The following is an 8,416-nucleotide window of genomic DNA, read 5'->3' as shown; positions in this document are numbered from 1 at the left end:
ACTGATCCTTAAAAAAGGATTTTTCCAGCGCACTCGCACACAGTCGTAATATTCACGCTCACACTGGAACTGCTGATCACTCAGTCAGAGACCAGACTGTGTTTAGCTCTGCTTATATATACTTATTTGCTTATTGTGTTATATATAAGATTAGGATGAGTTTGTTTCTTCATCAGATTTGGAGGAATGTCTCAGCAATGGATGCTCTGCAGTGAATGGGTGCCGTCAGAATGAGAGTCCAAACAACTGATAAAAACATCAAGATTCAAGATTTATTTGTCACATACACAATTATACAGAGTATAACCAGCAGTGAAATGTAGGGAACAGCTGATAAAAACATCACAAGTAATCCACACCACTCCAGTCCATCAGTTAACATCTGGAGAACACAAAAGCTCAAACACATCCATCATCAGCTTGTGTCTTCTCCAGATGTTAACTGATGGACTGGAGTGGTGTGGATTATTGTGGTGTTTTTATCAGCTGTTTGGACTCTCATTCTGACGGCACCCATTCATTTTGGGTGAACTATTCCTTTAAACTAGAAAGGTACTTAAACGTTGTGTTTGATTTGTTTGGCAGCAAGATCCACGGATACTATAAACTATATTTTATTGTGATCTCAGGATTATATTTTCCAGATATATCTACCCATACATTTATATGATAGTGTGAATGCATTTCATTTGACTGAGGCTGTGGGTTTGAGCTCAAACCTCACATGGAAACGCAGTATCGAGCCGCTCAGTTGCTCTTTCATCTGACGCTGTGATCATTCGCGTCTGCATCGGCTGGAGAGCAGCTCCCGCTATGACAGTATTGCAGCCTGATGATCAATAGATACATCAATAAACAGTGATCGTATTAGTGTGAGCGCTGACCTTCTTCACGGCAATCAAAACGCATTATTCTCTTGTGTGAATTTAAATGATGAACTACATTGAATGATATGAAAATAAGAGATTCTGATGAGCTTGACGTAAATCTTCTTTACTAACATGAACCAATCAGCTGAGATGCAGCAGTATAGGGGAGTTATTTCAATGAATTTTTCAACAAACAAAAAAGCATGTAAAATAACACAAAACATATGCTGATTGTAATTAAAGTCATTTTGTTTCAGACAGACTGGAAAATAGCGTTACTGGAGTTTTAGTGCCGAGTATTTGAGTTTGGCTGTAAGAAACGGTTTATTTGTTGTGACCTAGAGTAAGCCAGTGCTGAAGCTGTGCTCTCCTCTCATGTGGATCTTCAGAGCTGAGCGTTACTCTGTAATGTCATCAGACTGAATGGGGTCGGCCGTCTGTCTCTCTGCAGGTTCAGCTGACGTTACAGGAGACTGTCCCGCCCCTTTCACCGTGTCCGTTCCTCTGTCCTTACCATGGCGCTGTCACTCTGGATACTGTGGATGAGTCCTGTGTTTCTTAGCAACATCGCTCCCTCCGAACAAGGTGAGTTATGCTCTCTACAACACCTTGTCTAGTCTCCACCCCCTCAGTCCCCAGAGCCATTCTATTGGCTGAAAGAACCCTTGATGTATTTTATTCAGCGCCTAATTGAAAATCCTATTTTATTACAGATAGATAGATAGATAGATAGATAGATAGATAGATAGATAGATAGATAGATATATGATCACGTGATCTTGTTGAGCCACAGACAGATTTTGAGTGTGAGAGAGAAACCCGTCATGAAGCTGTGATTGTGTGATCTGTGTGTCTGTGATCTTCAGGTCTGAGTCGAGCGGCGATGCCCTTCGGTCTGATGAGGAGAGAGCTGGCGTGTGAGGGATACCCCATCGAGCTGCGCTGCCCAGGAAGTGATGTCATCATGATCGAGACGGCCAACTACGGCCGCACCGACGACAAGATCTGCGATGCCGACCCCTTCCAGATGGAGAACGTGCAGTGCTACCAGCCGGACGCGTTCAAGATCATGTCACACAGGTACAAATCAACTCGCATTTAGATTCTCTCATCTATTCATAACTTCAGTTCTGTCATGGAAACTCTTGGGAAATTGTATCATGGTGATGGATATGGCAATGTTAATGTATTTGGTCTTGGCGGATAGATCTGCTCTGCTGCTGCTGCTGGTTATTGATGTAGAACTTGCTATTGCCAATACATTGCCAGTTAAGACATACTGCTGCTGCACAAATATCACATAAAATCTATACAGGTGGAGCTGGGGAAGGTGGAGAGTTTCAGAGGAACTCTGACAGTGTGCTGCAAAATGTTCAAGCGAATGCTAACCAGCCATTTAAATGTAAAACAGTATGCAACATGAACCAATCAGCTTGTGCCAAGTCAATGAATGCTGAAAATATCGTCAGTCATCATCCTGCGCCATCTAGGGTTTCATGACAGAACGTGGCATTAAGAGGAACACTAGTTTGTTTTTTGTCAGTTTGAATTGATTTGTTCACTAAATTCAAAATGACTTATTCAGCTGATAATTTCATCAAGGCAACCACAGATTTCTTCTTTTCAGTTAGTAACACAATAAATTAGATATTACTGAAGCCATATGTGTGTGTGTTTGATTTGGAGAAATTCTATAGGTCTAAAATGGTTTATTTTATGCAGTTTCATAGTGGACTGGAAAATATGTAGTTGATTTTGTTTATTACAGTGTACTTATATTATCTTTATATAAAAATTATCTCCAAAAATTGAGCTAAATCTGATAAAACTTGCCTTTGGAGTAATGTGAAGATGTTCTCCTTTCACAAAATGATTTTTCTTTAAAGTAAGTAATGTTTCTAATGTGTTGGTCGTTATGGTTAGCTTTAGATAAAGGCGCTGTAAGTATGTGATATGTGTGTGTGGATGAGATTATGTGTGTGTTTGAGTGTTTTGGCGTCAGCGTGTCTCCCCAATGTTTGAGCTGCTGCTGTTTCCTAGAAGAACAAATCAATGCAGCTTGCCTCTATCAGTTTCCACAAAGAGAGAGAGAGAGAGAGAGAGATGAGCGGGTTTCCTTCATTGAGTTGAGTTGATGAGAGATGATTCACATGATCTCAGTCTGAAGCATCTCTCAGACGTTCTCACCCTGTTATTGACGTCTTTGGCAACTCCTCTCCTCTGTGTGGCTGTTGAGCAGTGTGAGACTGATGATCATGTGTGTGTGTGTGTGTTTCAGGTGTAATAACAGGACCCAGTGTGTGGTCGTCGCCGGGGCAGACGTGTTTCCTGACCCCTGTCCTGGCACTTACAAATACCTGGAGATCCAGTATGAGTGTGTCCCTTACAGTGAGTAACACACACACACACACACACACACACACACACACACTGACAGAGACATACATGCATAACATACACACACACACACACACACACATTTTTTTGCATATATATTATTTATATTTTCTGTTTTCACAGCTATTTAATTTGTTGAAAAACTATTTTATTAGTAGTAACTTTGTCATGTTTTATCATTTTATTATTAGGGTACAACGGGGCTGAAGGCCCACCTTAAGAAAAAATGTGCTATTGACTGCGCCTAAAATTAAATTAAATAATTGCAGAAACAATATATACGGTGTATTGAACATTAATGGCGCAACAGATTTTGTGTGAAAATAAATCATTCAAGTTGATTGTTTTGTTTAAAAATCGTATAAATGTATGAAGTGGCAAGAGGGGTAAAAGTGCATGGTATTAATACTTCAGCTGAAATAATGTTTTTTTATATATATAATGTCTAAGTTCAAAACAGTCACTTTAGCAGACTTTGTACTATTTTCTGCTTATTTTGAAAAATAAAAGAATAAATTTGTTCAATAAATATACTGTCATTAAAACCTTAAGATAAAAAAATATATATTATATTTTAAAATACAGAAACAAAATCATTTTAAGAAGTAAAGATTCTGAAAGTATTGAAGGAGATCCAGTAATAATTGAATATATATTTAAACAAATGATATTTTATTATATGATATGATTAATATCATGTTTTTAAATAAGATGGTTTCATTCTACACATGGTGATTATCTCTAATATGAACACCCAACATAATATATGATATTTACCATCTGAATCTAACCATGTCATGTCAACAAATGAAAAATTCAGCATCTATTAATTATCATGTTAATTACTGTGCCTTTTAGCCCCAACAGCAGGAGCGCTTTTACCCCAAATACCATACTTTACATATTCTTTCGTTATTTAAAAGTTATTAACTTAAAACTGAAAACTGCTCATTAAATCTACAACATTTAAAAAAAAAACATAAAATATTAGATCAAGTAAGCACAGAATCAACTTTGTGCTGCTGCATGCGAAGTCAAAGATCAGACAAATATACTCCTGCATCTTGGAAAGTCTAATGCCATATTGTTGTGCCATCTAGTGGTTTAGATAATAATAATATCAAAGGTGCCTTTTTACCCCGGGGCGCCTTTGGTCCCATTGTACCCTATTGTTTTTAAACAGTTCTATATGTTTTTATTAATTTCTATTTATTAGTTTTAAATTTTAGTGTTTGTTATTTTAGTACTTGGAAATATTTTTTTAAATCCTTTTTTTAATATGGTTTATTACAGCTATAATATCCTTAATAATAACCCTACACACACACACATGCACAAACTCTACCACAAACAAATTTTTCAACGTTTTTTATTTTTACCCTTTCTCATTCTCTTCTCTTCTCTTCTCTTCTCTTCTCTTCTCTTCTCTTCTCTTCTCTTCTCTTCTCTTCTCTTCTCTTCTCTTCTCTTCTCTTCTCTTCTCTTCTCTCCTCTCCTCTCCTCTCCTCTCCTCTCCTCCCTCTCTCCTCTCCTCTCCTCTCCTCTCCTCTCCTCTCCTCTCCTCTCCTCTCCTCTCCTCTCCTCTCCTCTCCTCCCTCTCTCCTCTCCTCTCCTCTCCTCTCCTCTCCTCTCCCCTCCCCTCCCCTCTCCTCTCCTCTCCTCTCCTCTCCTCTCCTCCCTCTCTCCTCTCCTCTCCTCTCCTCTCCTCCCTCTCTCCTCTCCTCTCCTCTCCTCTCCTCTCCTCTCCTCTCCTCTCCTCTCCTCCCCTCCCCTCTCCTCTCCTCTCCTCTCCTCTCCTCTCCTCTCCCCTCTCCTCTCCTCTCCTCTCCTCTCCCCTCCCCTCCCCTCCCCTCTCCTCTCCTCTCCTCTCCTCTCCTCTCCTCTCTCTCCTCCCCTCTCCTCTCATCTCCTCTCCTCTCCTCTCCTCTCCTCTCCTCTCCTCTCCTCTCCTCTCCTCTCCTCTCCTCTCCTCTCCTCTCCTCTCCTCTCATCTCCTCCCCTCTCCTCTCCTCTCCTCTCCTCTCCTCTCCTCTGCTGTCATCACTCCTGTCTTCACCTCCTCCCTGTGTTTGTGTTCTTCCTCCCTCAGTCGCTCCTCTCTCCACTCCTCCGGTGGGTGTAGTGCTGTTGGGCTGGGGTGTGTTTTCTGTCTCCTCCTGCAGGGCGGCGCTGGAGTCTTTGTTTGCTCTTTCAGTGTGGAGACGGCTAACAGACGCATTCATTCCCCCCCTCATTCATTGATTCCCTTCTTCTGTTTGCAGGGCATCATGGGACGCTGCTCTTTCCTCATTGCAGAATAAAGTGTGATGAAATCTTGATTGCCAGTGCAAAATTACAGACGTCATTTTTTTAGGTTCCTCGTACCCAGTGGTTTGCTGAGCGCAGCACACTGATGCTTTCATTTCTCCCTTTATACAGGATCATCACGTCACGGTCATGCGCACGTGTGTGTGTGTGTGTGTGTTTGGACGAGTTTCCTCCGTCTGAAGGGACCAGACTGTTTGTGGCGCTGCTGAACCTCTGGAGGAAACTGTGTGTGTTTGTGTTGGACTTTCTCTCGCATGTAGAGGCCTATTCACACCGACAGCCAAACGCAAATACAAGCTCAGCTGCCAGCAAGCATCAGCCCAGGACTTTCTCTGGGATTCACATTGGAAATTTAGCAATTTATTATTTAGTCGAGCTACGAGGTATAAGAGGCTGTAATATTTTATGAATTTATTCACAGCTAGAGGCTGTTGTTGTGCACAATCAGTGTATTACGTTAACTAATGCTGAAACTAAAACTATTAAAAAAAACATTTAACGTGAGATAAAAGAAATGTTAAGTGAAGTAAAATTAAATATAAGCAAAAGTTATATTTTTAGTAGATAATTCCAAGCATTTAAAATTTTCATTTAAGTTGAAGTAATGAAATAAAATTAAAATGGAAAATAACTGAACTGAGATAAAAAAAAAACAATAATAAAACATTAAAATAAAAAATAAAATGGACAAATCACAAAATGACTAATGACTACAATCACTAAAACTGAAAAAAACTAGACTAAAAGTAAGATAAAAAACAAAATAAACACTTTAAACAAGTAATTAATGAAACCAACAAAAACACACAATAAAATGACTAAAACTTAAAGCTGCAGTCCGTAACTTTTTTGTGGTCAAAATGTACAAAATTTATATAATAAGTGAGTACACCATAAATCCATTTTCCGAACCGTGTTTTTGGCTTGACTCAATGAATCACTACGGTACACCTGTAATAAGTGTTTATATTCGGACTATTTCGACTGGTTCGGGTAGGTACCGCTGCAGAGTAGCCTGTGTGATTTGTCATAGACATGAACAGAGAGAAGTAGTTCCAGCTACAATGTGACTGCAGCTCTAAGCAAACATTAAAATGAAGTGATTAAACTAAAACTAGACTGAAAATAACTACACTCAAACTGAGATATTAAAAAAAAAAGGTCACACTTTATATTAAGTGGCCTTAACTACTATGTACTTACATAAAAAAAATAAGTACAATGTACTTATTGTATTATAAAACACTTTTGCTGCTATTGAGGTGGGATATGGGTAAGGTTAGGGACAGGTTTGGTGGTATGGGTAGGTTTAAGGGTGGGTCAACAGTGTAATTATAAATGTAATTACAGAAATTAATTACAGATGTAACTGCATATAAGTATTTTTTTTAAATATAAGTACATTGTAAAAACATGTATGTACAGATGTAACTGCATTGTACCAAATGATTAATTTATATGCAAGTACACAGTAGTCAAGGCCACTTAATATATAGTGGGACCAAAAAAACCCTAAATATTAGGGGTGTAACAATACACAAACTTGATGGTTCGGTACGCATCTCGGTTTTAACGTTACAGTTTTAACAGTACAGTTTAACGTTACAGTTGCATATATGGATTCGGTACAGCAGGACGAAAAAAAATTAACTTTTTATTTTTAATTTTTTATATAAAAACAGTGGTTGTAGTCTAATATTTCTCAAAATGCTCTTCTTTAGACTTAATTTCTCTAGCAAATAACGAGCTGTAGACACTGATGACTAGCTAAACTAAAACTAAGTTAAAAAATAAAAACTAAATGCACATTTCAAAAACAAATAAAACCAAAAAAAATTATACTGAAGTTCAAATGAAATTACTAGACCTAAAACCGAGAATAACTATACTAAATCTAAAAAAAAAGCTAGAAAAAAAGCTAAAAAAAGCCACACACACAACAAAATTACTAGGTTTAAACTAAATAATATTACTAAAATTTGCACAATATGCAGCAAAATGTGTTCCGAAAACAACAAAACCGTCAGTGCCTTTCATAGACCATTAATGATTTTGAAAGTGGTAACAACATAATAAAAGCATGCATTGTGCAATTAAAGCACATTGATTAGCTGGCATCCCTGATCTGGAACACACAGTGCCTGACGTGCAGCAGAATAACGCTCTGTTTATTTTGCTGCGCTGCACAACAACAGCTCTCACGACTGCGTTGGCCGATCGAATGCGTGTTTGGTCGTGTTCCTGAAGGAACGAGGGAAGCAGATGATTTGATTTAGCTGATGAGAGTGTAATTTCCGGCTGCGGTGTGAATAGGCCCGTATGAATGTGACTGTCTAATAATCTGTGTTTCCCGCAGCGGCCGTGCTTAATGTGTGGGGTTTGTTTGGGTGGGGGCGGGTGGAGGGATGGAGAGTGGACAGAGTGATCGAGGGCAGATAGAAGAACGCCTAATGAACATTCAGATGATTAAATCCATCACACCAGCAATTGGTGGTGTTTAATTGAGGTGTAGCTAGTTCCTGTCCCTTACCCTACCATACCATCACTCTCTCTCTCTCTCTCTCTCTCGCTCGCTCTCCCTCTCTCTTTTCTCTCTCTATCTCTCTGTTGCAATATTTTCGTCTCTCCCCTCTCTTTTGTCTTTCTCCCTTATGTGTTTCTCCTTCAGACTCATGTCTAATAAATTTCACTTGACCTTTAAGCTTGAAAAGAAACAGAAGACTCTGCTGTTGAACTGAAATTTCTCTTTTTCTCTCTTCTGTGCACCTTCTGCCTGTCTCTCTCTCTTTCTGTCTTTCTTTCTCTCTCTCTCGCTCTCTCTCTCTTCATTTATACCTCTCTCC

General features: G+C 39.1%; 1 pseudogene across 1 annotated transcript in view; it reads left to right on the top strand.

Annotated features, from left to right (window-relative positions):
* Positions 1 to 1,384: 1,384 nt before the first annotated feature.
* The window catches only part of LOC306873669 (adhesion G protein-coupled receptor L1-like), a 30,608-nt pseudogene continuing 23,576 nt past the window's right edge, over positions 1,385 to 8,416 (top strand). Inside the window, exons 1-3 of the transcript in view lie at positions 1,385 to 1,454; positions 1,736 to 1,949; positions 3,148 to 3,257. The product of the transcript in view is annotated as an adhesion G protein-coupled receptor L1-like (transcript). The remainder of the gene's footprint in view (positions 1,455 to 1,735; positions 1,950 to 3,147; positions 3,258 to 8,416) is intronic.

Source organism: Barbus barbus (assembly GCF_936440315.1).
Source record: "Barbus barbus genome assembly, chromosome: 8".
In the NCBI taxonomy this organism is placed as follows: Eukaryota; Metazoa; Chordata; class Actinopteri; order Cypriniformes; family Cyprinidae; genus Barbus; species Barbus barbus.
Note: the sequence above shows the minus strand (reverse complement) of the source record. Positions and strands in the feature narration are given on the sequence as shown.